Raw genomic sequence first — 17,842 nt, forward strand, 5'->3', positions numbered from 1 at the left:
ACCAACTCTAATATCATTATTTGCAAAATTGTTGCATATCTTTATTGCGTTAAGTTTGTCTTCTACTAAAATTTCGAACTCTGGCTTAATTCTATAGTGTGTTTCTTGTATCATTATTACACCAAAGTTTGTTTCTTTGGCTACTTTGTCTGCTTTCGCTTTGTCTATCCCATTGCTGTTGATAGTAGCGATCCGGAAATTTGTTTCTTCCATTTTTGCTTTACTCCCAGGTGCCGCATCACTTTTATATAGAATTTAATTGTATATATTTCAGTTAAAGTTATTATATTCCATTTGTTTTTGTACACACACACCAGCACGCTCGACAAAGAGCGCTTGAGTAATATACAGTTTGATACATCCTACATGGTAGTGGGCAGGAATACATATATAGGTCGTTATCCTTCTCGACCGAAGTAGTAACATTGTTCCAATGCTAACACTCGACGTCCTCGATTTGTGCTTCATCGTATTTGCAGTCTATACACTTAAAGTTACAATGGAAAAGTGTACATGAACATATTTATACCATAGACAGAGCCTTGAAGTACTACTTTTTTCGGTCTAAAACTGTCCCAAAAAAAAAAGAAAAAAAACCCAGCATGTAATAGTTCATTTCGATACAGTTGCACAGAGCATTTGACGTTCATTTTGATGTCAATATATATTGATATCGATTAAGTGCGATTTGTTTTCAAAGCTGCTTTATTGCTGGTAGTGCTTCTGTTTTCAAGTTCGATATATAATATACCCATGGAGCAGTAGTAATACAGAAATCAGAACAACAACCATCATCATCATCATCGGGAGTATTATTATCGTATATGTTGGTCACATCGATGATCATTAATAAAAAGCGGTTGAAATATGAACAATATTCCATCTCTTCAAATAGCAAATAACTAAGCAAAGTGTGTGTGTGTGTGTGTGTGTGTGTAATTTTTAACGTAGCTTTAAAAAAAATGCAATCATATCGCTACCATGTCTGCATTGTGACAGTTTATAATGATGTCTAGCAATGTGGCATCATGCCACAAACATACAGCATTTTGTCCCACCCAGTCACATTATCCTCACACCAATATCTTAATGATGGGCGCCAAAAGAGGCAGCTGCTAGTACCATTTTTATGTCTTTAGTGTGATTCGGCAGGGGTTTGAATCCGCGACCTCTCGCATCCAAGGCGGACGCTCTGTACAGACATTGCACCACCTGAGCGATCGCTTAGCAAAGAATGTACGATACTGTTTCCTGTTGTCCATAACAACTCGACCTGGAGACCCACCTGACGGAAAATGAAAGCGCATTATAACGTTATAATATACGAATCCGGAATTTTTTTTGATTATTATAATTTTCAAGAAAGTTAGTGCCTTTTAGCATTTGACAAAGTGTGCTTGCAGTTGCATACTAAGGGGAGGGGGAGTTTACAACATACTTCGATGCTGACTACTGATTTGAAGCATAAAATTAAAACTAAACAACAGCATAACATGTTTATATATCTTATTAAATACGTCTTCATTTGTCTTTCCGTGCGCCAAAATGCCTTCCTACACGAACATGTTCCATATAGGTAAATAAGTTGTACCAATCGTAAACAACCACCGATTTCGACATATATGATATCAATTTATAGGTTTCTCATCAGTTTAAATCGATCTGTGCAAAAAAAAAAAAAAAAAGATAATTAAAAAAAATGTGTGAAAATGAATAATAAAAAAGTTGCTATTTGCGACTCATTGTCGCTTGCGACTTTACCGATCTTCGTATCCTTGATGCTTCCATCCTTCCCGTTTAGGGATGGTAGCACCTACTTGGATGCTAATACTATAGATTTGAAGCATATAATTAAAGCTGTACAACAGTAAATAATATGTTTATGTATCTTCTTATTAAGTACGTCTTCATAATGTATGTTCGTGCGCCCAATGCCTTCCTCTACGAACGGTTTCGATATACACGAATAAGTCATACCAATAGTAAATAAACACCGATTTTGACAAATTTCATATTAATATATAGGTTTCTCATCTGTCTAACTCGATCTGTGCCAACAGACATGTGTGAACATGCAGAATACAAAAAAGTGTACTTTTTACTGAATATTGGGTTCGACTTTACTGATCTTCATATCCTTGCTACGTTCATATACCGTTCCCGTTCTGCGATGGTAGCACATACGTCCATGCTAATACTATAGATCTGAAGCATAGAATTAAAGCTGTACATAATTATAAAATATGTGTATGCATCTTATTAAGCACGTCTTTATCTGTCTTTCCGTGTGCCTACATCTGACCTATACGAAAGTTTTCCATATGGGCGAATAAGTCATACCAATCGCAAAGAACGATTTTGACACGTTTGATATCAGTTGATAAATTTTTATCAGTCTAAATAGATCTGTGCCAATATAAATGGGTGAAAATGCAAAATAGAAAAGTTGGTATTTTTCACTCAGTATCGCTTGCAACGTTACCGATCATCGTATCCTTGCTACGTCCATCTGCCATTCCCGTTTTGCGATCGTATCACATTTTTTCGATGCTAATTCTATAAACCTGACACATATAATAAAAGCTGTTCAACGGTAAATAATGTGTATGCGTCTTATGAAGTACGTCTTCATTTGTACGTCCTTGCGTTTAGTGCCTTCCTAACCGAATATTTTCCATATAGGCGAATAAGTCATACCAATCGCAAACAACCAACGATGTTGACAAGTTTGATATCAATTGATACGTTTCTCATGATTCTAAGTCGATCTCTGCCAATAGACATGTGTGAAAATGCAAAATAAAAAAGATTGTTCTTTTTACTGAATATCGGGTGCGACATTACCGATCTTCATATCCTTGGTACGTGAAACTACCATTGCCGTTTTGCGATTGTACCACATATTTCGATACTAATACTACAAATTTGAAGAATATAATTAAAGCTGTACAACAGTAAATAATATGTGTGTGTATCTTATTAAGTACGTCTTCATTTGTCTGTCTTTTCTCCTAATGTCTTCTATACGATCGTTTAACAAACAGGTGAATAAGTCATTACAATAGTAATAAACACCGATTTAGCAAAATTTGATATCAATTGTTAGGTTTCTCGTCAGTCTAAATCGATATGTGCCAACAGAAATGTGTGAAAATGAAAATAAAATAGTTTGTATTTTTGACTCGATATCGGTTGCGACTTATACGTGCCTCTACCATTGCAGTTTGCCACGGTACCACGTATTTCAATTTTAATATTATAGATCTCAAACATATAAGGAAAGCTATACAACAATATATAATATGTGTATGCATCTTATAAAGTACATCTTTGTGTGTCTGTATGTCCGCTCAATGTCTTCCTCAATGAGCGTTTTCCATATAGGCAAATAAGTTATAACATTAGTAGTTTTTTAAAAACGCGATTTAGACGAATTTGATATCAATTGATAGGTTTCTCATCAGTCTAAATTGATCTGTGAAATATATAAATGTGTGAAAATGCAAGTAAAAAAGTTGATATTTTTTACTTGGTGTCGCTTGCGATATTACGGATCATCAACGGATCATCATATTCTATATTCTACCTACGTGCCTCTACCCTTGCCGCTTTGAGATGGTACCATATAATTCGATGATAATCATTTGAATGTTAGTGCTCCTAGATCTTTACAACACGAACGTTTATCTTGGAGTCGAATAAGTCATACCAATCGTAAGCACACACAGATTTTGACAAATCTGGTATTATTTGGTAGGTTTCTCATCAATCTAAATTGATCTATGCCTACAGAAATGTGTGAAAATGCAACCTAGAAAAGTTTATATATTTTACCCAGTATCCTTTGCGACTTTACCATTACCAATCTTCATATCCTTGTTACGTGCCTCTAGTATTGCTGTTTTGCGATGGTATCACATACCTCGATGCTGATATAGTGATATGAAGCATATACTTAAGCAATAAAACAGTAAAAATTATGTGTATGTATCTTATTAAGTACATCTTCATTTCTCTGTCCGTGCGCCTATATCCTTGCAACATGATCGTTTTCTATAAGGCTAAATATGTCATGTTAATCGTAAAAAAAGCTACAAAGATTTGGACCTATTTGATATCCAGTCATTGGTTTCTCATTAGTCTAAAACGACCCGTGTCAATATAAATGTGTGAAAATGCTACCTTGAAAGTTGCCTTTTTTGTCTCGGTATTGCTTGCGACTTACCGATCTTCATATCTTTGCTACCCGCTTCTACCCTTGCCGTTTTTTGATGGTTTGTATATAACCAAATAAGTCATGCCAATTGTAAAGAACCACCGATGTTAACACATTTGATATTAGTTTATAGGTTTCTCATCCTCCAAATCTTTCTGTTTTTAAGAAACGTTTTTCTAATTCAACTAACGGGTCATCACGCTAAAATTACGCTACTGACAAATGTCACCTTAATATCCTACATACTAAACTTAGACAAGCAGGTAGTCTCCTGAAATCCGACCTTTACATGGTGAATTTAGTTAACTCTTTCACGTGTGCATGTGCTTATGATAATGAAGAAGTTGAACACTTTGTCTATTGCCCCTTACCTAATGCCAAAGATCCCAGCTCTTTCGCTCTACCTTTCAATACACTTCTTGGTTAAGTCTTTCTGCTTGTGTGATGACCCGTTAGTTAAATTAGAGAAACGTTTCTTAAAAATAGAAAGATTTGGAGGATTTCGGATATCATCAGGCAGAGAGTTCTAAAGACGAATCGTATATGGTAAAAGGTCGTGTGAAAATATAAAGTTTGGTTGAGATTGGTGTGATACTTTGAGAGTAACGTAGACGATAATTAGATGCCTCATATCTCCTTTGTGGAAGAAGTTCGTTTAAATAGTTAGGTACTTGAGTATTTATAATCGAATACATAATGCATAATCTCTTCCTTTTCCTTCGTTGTGCAAACCAAGCAGTTTCCGCATAAAGAGACTATCTAGAAGAATTAATGGGTATAGATCTGGAACGATCCGTGCATCTTCCATCTGATTTTCCCCCCTTTATTCTGATCTTTCCGAATCTTCAATAGAACAATTATCCCAGACTCCAGAAGTATATTCTAAGGTTGGACTTATGAATAGTGTATATAATTTAGCTGAAGTCAACAATTAGTCTGCATTTAGACGGTAGTGTTTTATCTCCTTTCTTATACATCGGTATGTCATACGCTAGCTTGCACTGTGTTAGGAACACGCTGGCTGGGAGTGATTTATTTAAATGTATTTGCAATGGAACATACATTTCTTCAACTATACTTGTACAAGTTTATTACTTATTGGATTGGTTCCAGCGGTTTTGTTTAGGTCAAGACTAGTTACTACATCTATAATTTCTTGTTTATATATAATGATGGCAGAAATAAAAGTTTCATTTCTAACTTCAAAATGCGGTAACTGTTTATCATAATTTTTTAAACGTGTAACATATCAAACTTCCGAGTTCAACAGGTCGCACTTCTCCTGATCACTTGTTGCAAATTTAGATGATCATTTCGTACGTTTCAGTGGAGGTAATAGGTTCCATGTCTTTGTAGAATGTACTTGTTATCTCATTATTTTCCAATAAGGTCGAGGATTTGATCCGATGGCAGGGGTTGAACCTGCATCCTTTCGGTCGCAGGTCTGAGACGCTAACCACTGAGCCAATGTTGCTCCTCTTAAGATTAATATACCCATATGATATTTTCCAGTATCATACGTAACTATATGATACGTTTAATAACACCCAGTAACTCAGCAAATGCCGGCATGACGACATATGAATTGAAGGTGTAATGACGAATGCAATTTAAAGTCAATTATGTAACCTATTTTTATGCTTTTTATTGAATATCATTTCTGTCATGTGATACACATAACATAATCTTACATTTAAGTTTATTTAAAATGAAATTTATGAAATTCGTTAAATAGTTTCAATCTTTTGCGACTCTCGTGAAAAGATCCTTCATTGCTGTTCATGTAATTTTACATGTCATTATATTTCTTTATTGATTTGCACTTTGGTTACAAAAGAGACAACTTTTGCAATTTAAAACTTATTTCATCTATACTACACTAGTATAGCTCATGAAATGAAGGCAGTTTACTTGGCCTCTAATTCATCTCTAGGGAATGATACCTGCGGGAGACTGCTCTATCTGACCAGTGTGTAACTATGGAAACGGTAATTTAGTGACCTCTTCTCCAGCCTCGAGCTTTAGGTTAAGACTGAAATTCGCTGTCTTATGTAATGTTCTGTATCTGTAGTTTAAAGCTGGGAGAATTATACAAAGAGAATAGCAAGTAAATCCTTCTGTAAATGGAGCAAACTCGCACTTTTACACTGTAAAACTAATTTATCTTACAATCATTTATGAATAATTAAAAATTACTGAGTAGTAACTAAGAATATATAAATTCTTTAGATGGAGACCCAAATTTCATTTTTTAAATTATCGTATTTTTTATGTTTACTTTCCAGATACATTTTTAAAAAAATTCTCAAGAAAATATGAAATCTGACAAAAGATAACGAAAGTCTTATTATTTTGATTTTTTGTAAAGAGCAAAGAAAGAAAACTATTAATGACATAAGCTTTCATCATGACATATACACACTAGCCTCCACAGAAGTACCTTTATGACAGTACGGTTAAAATAGAAATAAATATGCATATACAGTTGTAAACTTTCCCGATTTATGACTAAACATTTATACTGTGATAGGGTATTCTTAGTAAGTAAAATGTGTATTATACAATGAATGAATAGGAGGTATTCGATGAATGGACTGCACGCATTTCAGGTGCAGTGGCTACTCAAGATTATTTACTGATGCACAAACTAGTTATAGTTGTCATACTGGTTGTCATTCCAGGGATACTGACAGTCAGTGATTTCCACCTTGTAAAATCTTTCCTCTAGGGCGGACAATAATAATAGTTTCTGAAGCTGATTTTATTAGCAATGGTTTGCAAAATAACAACAAATATCCTTGTGTTTTATCTACTCATTATGGTTCCGCTGCTTTGGTAGAACAAAAAGGAATGTTCTTTATTGTTTTATGAATTTTATGCCCTGTGACAATGGCCAACATTTTGTAGGTCACGATCACTTTGGCATAAACTTATTTTATGCATGGCAGTTGGAAACTACGAAAATCTTCTTAGAGGCGAGCTGTATAATCGGCAGTTACATTGTTATTCTGAAAGAGTTCTGATAACTAAATAAATAAGTAAATAAATAAAAACACCATCTTTTATCATTAAAAGTTGCCAAGTGTTGTTTATACATTGTACGTGGCGTAATTCGTAAGTTTACTCGGCATATTTTCAACTCGGTAACGCCTGGTAACGGTCATACTTTTACCTAAATATGTGGGTCCTTTGAGAGCATCGTAAATGTATGGAGGAAAAGAAATAATTGTATTTTATGCTCATCTCAAAAGATTTGTTTGTATTTCTGCGAAATAGTCATGCCTAACCAGATAATAGCACAGACCCCCCCCCCCCATTGTAACTACAAAACCTTGAGCAAGTGCGAAGTTACCAGTTAATTTTATTGTTTGTTTCTATTTTTCAAGTTGTCTTCGTGTGTGCGCGCGTAAATTGAAAGCTTGTTATTACCAGTCAATATCGTCAATCATATTTGCTCCATTATTCCATGCAGATAAGAAAGGAACTAATTTTGTGTTGAATTTGTGCCCCCCCCCCCCCCCCATCCCACCCCGCCCCGGCACGGTACAATAAACAAACACTTGATTGAAAATAAAATAAAAGAAACTAACCTTGCATTGTTATAATGTATTCCTTCTTTTTTCATCATGCGAAATTTACAGAACAAAATATATCAACGAACTCCGTAAATGTAGCGGATGCCGGCATGCGTATGCATCCTTACTGTGTGTGTATCGCTAATGTCAGATAAAAAAAATATCGCAAAAGAGACGAAAATATCACCAGATTGCTTGAAGGCGCCTGCCATTCACGCATGATAAGTTTCAAGGTGCAAACGGACCAAGATTATATTGTATCCAGGTTAACTATACGACGATATCTCGCAAATAAAAAAAAAAAATCATTATTTTAAAGAACATACAATGTGAGTGCAAATGATAATCTTTCGCAGGTATGAGTTACGAAAGTATCATGGGGGGGGGGGGGCACCAGACAGATGACCCCCACCACATAAAAAATTAAGTGTTTTCATGTACTCTTGTATACCCCAAGATGTGTGTGCTTGTTTAAAGTTTAAAAAAGGAATTTTGATCAAACTTTTAGTTTATAATTAGTCCTAGTGTTTTCTAAAGGGTAGTAGTCTGAAACATGGGTCTTATTCCCATTTTCAGATTTCATATCCTTGATTTTTAGTGATCTTTGTCAAGAATTTTCTATGTTCCGTGTATGCTATGTGTATCAATGCTATGGTGTGTGTATGCTATATAGTCTGTGTGTAGGGACAGCAATGCTATGTCAAATTTGTCTCTGTTGTCTTAATATATATTTTTCTATGGACTTTTCAAATTTATTTGTTTGTCCTGGTATAAATTTAGTTGCTTTTGAATTAATTTGCAATTTAGAATTCCGGCGAGATGAACGGTATACTACCATTTGAAATTAAAATAAAACCTTTTGTTTTATGTGATTGACTATGGTGTGGTGTTTCTCACATTAAAGTCTATTTTCAAAATGAGGTAGGCTGTATTCGAGTCAGGGTCCGCACTTTCTTTCTTTATTTATTTGTGTTTCTCCCGATTCGAGTTAGGCCTCCTCTCTAGTATTTAATTTATAATGTAAAAGAAGTAAATATCCAACCCAAAACCCCTTAGGAAGCTTTATACATTTACTGGTTTGGTTTTAGCATGAAAAACATAAGTGACATCTACAAAAATAATAAACTGGTAAAAAGACTAGAAACAACAAGGACCTTTAGAAGTATAAAGGAACTTTTATGTAAATATAGGGAAAATGAGGAACTTTGGGGAATTGAAACTAAGGAAACATATAATTGGATAAGGGAAAATTTAACCTCTAAAATTAAAAATAAAGTAGAGGAGGAAATATCTCGGTTAATTGGGACAGACCTTAGAGGTACTGGACCAACATCGGCTCTCCAAAAATACAAAGCTTGATATTCAAATATCTACACGACATATGCATACATGTAAATTATCTCATGTGCAAATGTGCGAACTTCACAAAATATCATGCGATGGCACAGTGCGAGTTTAGGAAACAAGACAGGATACAATTAATTATGGAGATATCCAAGAAATAAAAATACAGAAGAAACCAAGTTTTATATCAAGACGGCAACTTTAACAAAACTTTAATAGGAAAAATAACAGATAACATAACTAAAACCATGATGGCGTGTGACCAAGTCATAAACATAAAAAAAATGAATAGGCAAATTTTTTTGTAATCCTTTCAAATTAATTAGAAAAAAGAACTTCTAGGAAGATTTGTGAATGGGAGGGACGGGGCTGCAAAGGGTGAAAAGAAGGGGAGGGAGATGGGGCAATGGATAATCTCCCCTTAAAGGGGACCATCACAAAGTGAACCCTTGCCCTCATACCCCCACCCCGGATTGGAATCTGCTGTAGCCGCCACCCTTTTAGATTCTTATAAATTTTCCTAAACAGCTTCAGTTTCTTTTTATTATCCATTACAATTAAAATTAAATAATTAAATAGACTTTAATTATATTACGTAAACTATCACAAATCCTAATTATCGGGACAGAGAAACTATATGGGAAAAGAACGAGATAATGACGTCATGGGGCTATGAAAGAGTCGGGAAAAACACCTCATATAGGAAACTTTACATACATACACGAAAACAAAGGATCTAATAAGTCTCTCTTCTAATTCTATTTGCTCAAAATGTGCAGCTCTCGCACTGCACGGTAAATCCCCACTGTGTGTGTGTATGTGTGTGTGTGTGTGTGTGTGTGTGTGGGAAGAACAACCATTTTTAGAGATTTTGGCAGAAATCCAATAAATAATTTGAGACGGGCTAACTCTAGGTGGGAGAAATACAAGCAAATAAAAAAGTGTATGGACTCCAACTCGAGTACAGCGGATTTCAATTTACAAATCCAATATGTGAATAATGACACAATATATTTGCACACAGAACACATTAAGTTTTTTTTTTCTTAATTAAATTATAATACACCGTTACTTAGCCAAAATTCAAAAATATATTAAATAAATAAAAATAAACCTTTTCTTGATCCGATTATAAGGTCCTAAGATTACTGGGGAGATTTGGGAAAAAATAAAGGCTATCCCAACATGGAAGCAAAATATAGCATACACAAACTATAGCATATATATATATAGCACACACGGGATATAGGCGACCTCTAGCCAAGGTCAACCAAGAGTATAGGGAAGGGATTTCAAGTCAGGTGATGGAAAGATGGAAACCTATTCGGAAAAACAACCCTATAGATAAAACTAGGTTTTAAAAGAAATACTCCGTTAAAAAGGAGAATTAAATTTTTTTGACCTAAATTCTTTTGCATAATATAAAACATACAACACATGGGGGGGGGGGGATAAATACACATAAAACACTATAATTTTTTGGAAAAGTGGGGTGGGGGGTCTGTCTGGTGCCGGCCCCCCCCCCCCCAGTACTTCGTCTTGTGGGGATAAATGTACGTCATTTCCTGCTGGCGTCCTCTATAGGTGGAAAATCGTATCTAAGTAACAGTGATGTATACTTTTATTTCGAGAAATTAAATTATTTTTTCTGTACACTTTATAGGTTTTTTTTGGTTCTTTTTGTTCAAGTATAACTACTTTTAATCATGTTATGCAAATCTGATGTATAAAGAAAAATGTTGGTGCATGGCCGGTAACTTTTATACGTCATGGCAACGGAAAATAAATTCCGCGCATGCGCATTTTGTGTGGGAGCACCAAAAAAAACCCCACACAAAAACAAGCAATTTACTAAAACAAGCCATTACGTGAGAACTTGGCCTGAAAAGAGCAAATATAGGTACTATAAAATATTGCTAGTCTCGGATTTGACAAGCCTTAGTTTTTTATGCTGATGAAACATTTTTCAGTAGAATTTTTTTTCCTACAGTTTAAATGCCTAATTTTACTGATTATAATCATACATGTTCAAATGTACTGGTCACATATAACAATATCGTCGAAATATTAACTGATACCATGCTGGATTTATATAGAATGTCTAAATAATCATAAAACTAAAGGTGTAATTGATTATAACCAATATATATTTTTTGCAATAACAAGATAATGAGATCCGAACATTGACCAAACAGTACTTAGAGAAATTCAATATCGATTAGTTCATCCTCAACCTCCAACTGATATACTTTATTGCAAGGGGTAAATGGTACCGTATTGAAAGACGTGTTAGGATAAAAGATACCGTTGTTAAAGAATATCCTGACCGACTGAGATCTTAACATCGTACATCATAGCTGCAAACAGTGCAAGCCAATATACACATTTGCATTATGCTCACGCAAGAAATATTGTATCAACCAAATGGGTTTCTTGACCGAGCGATGTCAAGCCCTTGCGCGAATCCCGCTACGAGTCATAGGTTTCCCCGATTCAAAGGAATCCTGTACAACTACTTCTGCAAACTGGAAAGTCCAACGCGTCCAATCTATCAGTAATGTTACTCTAATTAATACATGACCACAAATCCCAACTTCCCAATTGTATGTCAATGTCACAACTGCAAAGCTTCTCTTCGTTAACTTTCCGTAACTTACCGCCAGTATTTCACGCCGTGAAACTATACAACTCAACAACCTAATACAGGGAACCGTTTTTACTACGCCACCTTAGGCCTTTTAAATCATGATTTTTAGCTTCATTTCGCCTGTAACTTTGTAACATATTTACCACCACAGCAACAATAAATGGCGCCCGCCGACGGCGGAACAGTCCTTTTCTGTTGATTCCATTGTATAATTTACCAATCTCCAGTCATAAATACTGCACCTGGAGTCACACGATCAATTCACGCAATTAGATTTGAATAGGGACTACTGAGTGACAGGGATACTCATGCGGCTCTTACCTGAATTCACCAAAAGTAAACCATGTCATCTTGAAACTCACTTACACTTCACTCCGTAACGTTTGCCCCTAGTAATTGGCTAATTATTTTGGTCTAAAGACTATAATCCCAGCACCGACTTCCCATATTCAAGCAAGTATATAAGGAATCCTTAAAATGGAGAGCGGTAAACAAATGCGCATACTCCAAAATATATTACAATATTATACATACCTTGGAATTTTATTAACTATTTTTGTTTACATATTTTCATTGTACTCGTGGATGGGTAATGTGATTTTGCGTTCTGCCTTGCTTATAAAATGTATTGTCTTTGGTCAACAAAAGTTGATTTAGAGAGGATAAGAAAAGAAGTTTTGTTAAACGATGATGGAATTAAATAAACACTGGGGACAATATCGTACGTTGCACATAAATCGCAGAGATTAATTGAGATTTTGCTTAACGGTCAATCAGTCCGCACTCGAAGTAGGGAAATAAGCGAATAGTGCAAAAGCCGACCATTGTCTGATAATCGACGTACATCTGCCACAGCCATATATTGTAAAAATCCCATTACTACAGGTAAAAAAGAATTAACTACAACTGCTTCTTTGGGGCGTCATGTGTGACCAGTGTATATTAGTACTGTGTTAGAAAAATATTGCGACAAACCAAAGTAAAGAAAACAGTCACTTTTATCAATCAGTCCATATCGTTTTACAAATTATACTGAATAACTGACTTCAGTAGAACTCAGAAGAATGTATTCCTGTAAGCACATCACGATTGCGGTGTTTGTACATTTATATAAAGTGGGATCATTTTACAAGCAAAGTATACATTTAAAAATTAACACTACAAATGAGACAACGCTTAAGTACATACGGATTATAATCGTGAGATGGCAAAGAATGGTTCATATGTTGAGAGGTAACCAATACACCAACAAAATAAGAGTTTGTAAGAACATCTTATTTCCTTCTTAGATATACTTAGCCATAATGCAAATTGTTTCCTAATATGAAACATGTAAACATATTCCGACCATGCTGGAAACAAAAATAGTAAATTTAATTTAGTTCAGCGTAAACTGTAAGTTAGTTCTTTCCTTTTGGCATGGTGTCTGAATAAAAAAGTATATTTCTCAAATTTGCTAACCACTACACTGTCATTATGTAATTAGATACCTAATTGATGTACCATGGTTGTATACATATATCTATAAATATATATAGTTTTGTGGACATGTACGGTTGAATAATACCATCCCGTGTTTGTGTAGGGAAATGCGTACATCACAATCGCACTCGTAAATTTGAATCAATACCATCTCATGAATGGTTAGGGGCCGTCCATTTAGTATGTACGCATAGAGGGGTGGGGGTGGGGTAACCCAAATGCATAGGCTTGAGCATGGAGGTATACTGATAATATATGTACGCATTTAAGGGGGGGGGGGGGCGCTGAAACCTCGAAAATAAGTTGTATAATACGTAACCTGTTCGACTTGGTTCAGTAGGCTTTTGCATTTTAGCGGACATAAGACAAACTTGTCCCACCCAGTCACACTATCCTGACACCAGGCCGACTAATCCGAACACTAACCTCTTAATGATCGGCACCAAAAGAGGCAGCTGCTAGTACCATTTTTATGTCTTTAGTATGATTCGGCCGGGGTTTGAATACGCGACCCCTCGCATCCGAGGCGGACGCTCTATAGACACATTGCACCATCGGAGAAGTCGCTTAGTAAAGAATGTACGATACTGGTTCCTGTTTTTCATGACAACTCGACCTGGAGACCTACCTGATGGAAAATGAAGGCGCATTATAAGGTTATAATATACGAGTCCATAAATACATAAATATTTTTAAATTATAATTTTCGAGCAATTAGTGTCTCTTAGCATTTAACAAAGTCTGCTTGCAGTAGCGTACTAAGGGGAGGGGGGTTACAACATACTTCGATGCTAATACTACTGATTTCAAGCATAAAATTAAAGCTAAACAACAGCATATAACATGTTTACATATATTATTAAGTACGTCTTCATTTGTCTTTCCGTGCGCCAAATACCTTCCAACACAAAGATTTTCCATATAGGTAAATTAGTTGTACCAATCTTAAACAACCATATATTTCGACATATATAATATCAATGTATAGGTTCCTCATCAGTTTAAATCGATCTGTGCCAAAAAAAGTCGAGAAAATTAATAATAAAAAAGTTGGTATTTATGACTCATTATTGCTTGCGACTTTACCGATCTTCATATCCTTGATATGTGCATCTACCCTTCCCGTTTTGCGATAGTAGCACATACTTGGATGCTAATACTATAGATTTGAAGCATATAATTTAAGATGTACAACATTAAATAATATGTGTATGTATCTTATTAAGTACGGTTTCATATGTCTGTTTGTGCACCCGATGCCTTCCTATCCGAACGGTTTCCATATAGGTGAATAATTTATACCAATAGTAAACAAACACAGCTTTTGACAAATTTCATATTAATATATAGGTTCTCATCTGCCTAAATCGATTTGTGCCAATAGACGTGTGTGAAAATACAAAATAAAAAAGTTCCACTTTTTACGGAATATCGGGTGCGACTTTACCGATCTTCATATGCTTGCTACTTTAATACACCCTTCCCGTTTTGTGATTGTAGCACATACTTCGATGCTAATATTAGAGATCTGAAGTATAGAATTAAAACTATACAATATTATAAAATGTGTGTATATATCTTAATAAGCACGTCTTTATTTGTCTGTCCGTGCGCCTAGATCCGACCTATACGAAAGTTTTTCATATGGGCGAATAAGTCATAACAATCGCAAAACAACGGTTTTGACACATTTGATATCAGATGACAAATTTGATTTTAATTGATATGTTTCTAATCATACTAAATCGATCTGTGCCAATAGACATGTGTGAAAATGCAAAATAGAAGGTTTTGTTCTTTTTACTGAATATCGGGTGCGACTTTACCGATCTGCATATCCTTGCTACGTGAATCTACCATTGCCGTTTTGCGATCGTACTACATATTTCGATGCTATTGCTATATATCTAAAGCATATAATTAAAGCCGTACAACTGTAAATAGTATGTGTATGTATCTTATTAAGTATATCTTCCTTTGTCTGTCATTTCGCCTAATGTCTTCCTATACGATCGTTTTCCATACAGGTGAATAACTCATAACAATAGTAAATAAACCCCGATTTTGACAAATTTGATATAAATTGATAGGTTTCGCATCAGTCTAAATCGATCTGTGATAGTAGAAATGTAAGAAAATGCAATATGAAAGTTTTGGTATATTTGACTCTGTATCGCTTGTGAATTTAACAATCTTCATAACCTTGATACGTGCATCTTCCATTGCCGTTTGTCTCGGTATCACACACTTCAATGTTTATAGTATAAATCTGAAGCATACAAGGAGAGCTATACAACAGTATATAATATGTGTATGAATCTTATTAAATACATCTTGATGTGTCTGTATGTCCGCCCAATGTCTTCCACAGCGAGCGTTTTCCATATTGTGTATTGTTCCACTTCCTATTTTTACACTACCTAATTTTGACCTAGTTTAATAAACACCCATTTCTACAGAGGACACATCTGTCGCAGCCTCGAAATTTTTTACACTTATCAGCATTGAGTCACTCGGACAAAAAGATTTGTCAAAAGTCATATCATTATTATTAATGAAGTGAAACAAGGACACATACGATGAAAAAAATAATACATTTCTCCAATTCACTTTTTTCCAACCAGGAAGTCCTCTTAAAATCTTTACCAACTATTCTGACAAGGCAAATACAATTCGTTCCATACCAATCATCCAGTCTGCTACTCAACATGTGTTAGCTATGTGACTCACAGCTGATAACTGCATCTCCATCACCTTTTTAGAATTGTGTTTTGTGTTTTACGTGAATATGTCATTACTGATTTTCTGAGGTGGTTCTTGGGTATTTTACTTTGGAGTAATGAACATGAAACACACGTTTATGGTATATTTCATAAATAAATCAGCATCCTCTACATTACTGCTAATTTAAATAAAATTACGTGTATTACTATTAGGATGTTTCTCTCAAAAATAGGCAATTTTACTTTAATAGTAAATTTTCAAACGTCCATTAAACTAATCTTGATATTTAACTTATTTTGACAAATTAATTCTTTCTAAATGTCTTCTGTCTCCTATTATTTGCACTATTAGAGAAATAAGTTATGAAGTATGCAAAACAGTTTTGTACCTTAAACAGTACATGTACATTAAAGAATTGGGGTTCTGCATATTCACAATGCCATTTAATTATTGCAAGGATGTTGTACACTAAATCCAGTATTCTTTTATTATAAGTAAACAATTGTATTATTATACCATCATGATTTTCCCCCAATTTTATTCTTTCAGCTTTTCCAACAAAATATCTGTTCCAAAACAAATTTTTTGATAAATATAGGAACAAATTCTGAGTAAACACCATTTTTCTTTTGTTGTCGTTGTTAATGGTAGACTGAGAGAAGAAAATGCAGCAGCATATAATATGAACTTAAGTGAAGTTATGAACTTACTAAGCCTGGATTTAAATAAATGGTATCACTTGTATTTCTAATGACAGCCACAATCCTCTTAGTTTGGGCTCAAGACCAGCAGTAGTGAATAGAGGTATTTCGAAAGACATATAACAGCTCACTCATTATAATGTTACTAATTAGCATTATTGAAAACTTCTTAGATATCAAAATAAATAGTATATATGTATGGTGCTTGTTGGCGACATTGGCAGATTATTCACTCCACATCCTGGTTCCCGGGCAGTTTTGATCTCTCACAATAATAATCACGGGCATAGTGGCTCGTTACAAAGAAAATCAACAGATTTGGGTTCTAACCTGTAACACTATTAACATATTATATTGTTACAGGTTAGAACCCCATCCCTTGATTTTCTTTGTAACGACCCCCTGTCATCATGGGCAGTAAATTTGAAACATACTACTTCCGGGTCAATCTATTTTTAAGGTGCAATATATACTAGTACATAATGGGAGGTAACTCAAGTTGTGCTATTCAATTCAATTCATTAATGAAAAAATGGAAATAAATAGGTAAAAAGGCAATTATTTATTTTGCAGATGAATATTTATCGAATATTTAACATTCAGCAGCATAAATATGCATTTATTTTATTGATATTTGTGGCAAGAGTGCAGAAAAGGACGACGTGCTTCGTGGGCAGATGGAAATCTGCCCACGAACTTTTATCTGCCCACGAAACCGTCTGAGGACGACAAAACTGCCCACGACCCACCTTAAATAATAGTATATATATATATATATATATATATATATATATATATATATATATATATATATATATATATATTCTATAAATTCACATTTTACATAAATGGGAAAATCTAAACACATTTCAAAGCTAAGGAGACGGGTATGGATTGTGAGGTCAGAGGAGAGAATTAACCAATGGAAAAAGTGGAATATTAGTAATGGCTAATCGAATATTTGAGCACTTTCAATGAAGTTTGGAAGATTTTTTTGTGAATAATAATGGGCGATATTAAACCTTGGAAACTAAGAATCGTCTACTTCCATGATAAGAGACTATGTCATATTCTACGTCTAGGAAAAAAATAACACTGCCGAAAGAAGTACGCCTTCGATCTCTTTTCAGTCAATGATTTTCCTGTCTAAAGA

Source organism: Sinohyriopsis cumingii, chromosome 5, assembly GCF_028554795.1.
Source record: "Sinohyriopsis cumingii isolate HCF-2022 chromosome 5, ASM2855479v2, whole genome shotgun sequence".
In the NCBI taxonomy this organism is placed as follows: domain Eukaryota; kingdom Metazoa; phylum Mollusca; class Bivalvia; order Unionida; family Unionidae; genus Sinohyriopsis; species Sinohyriopsis cumingii.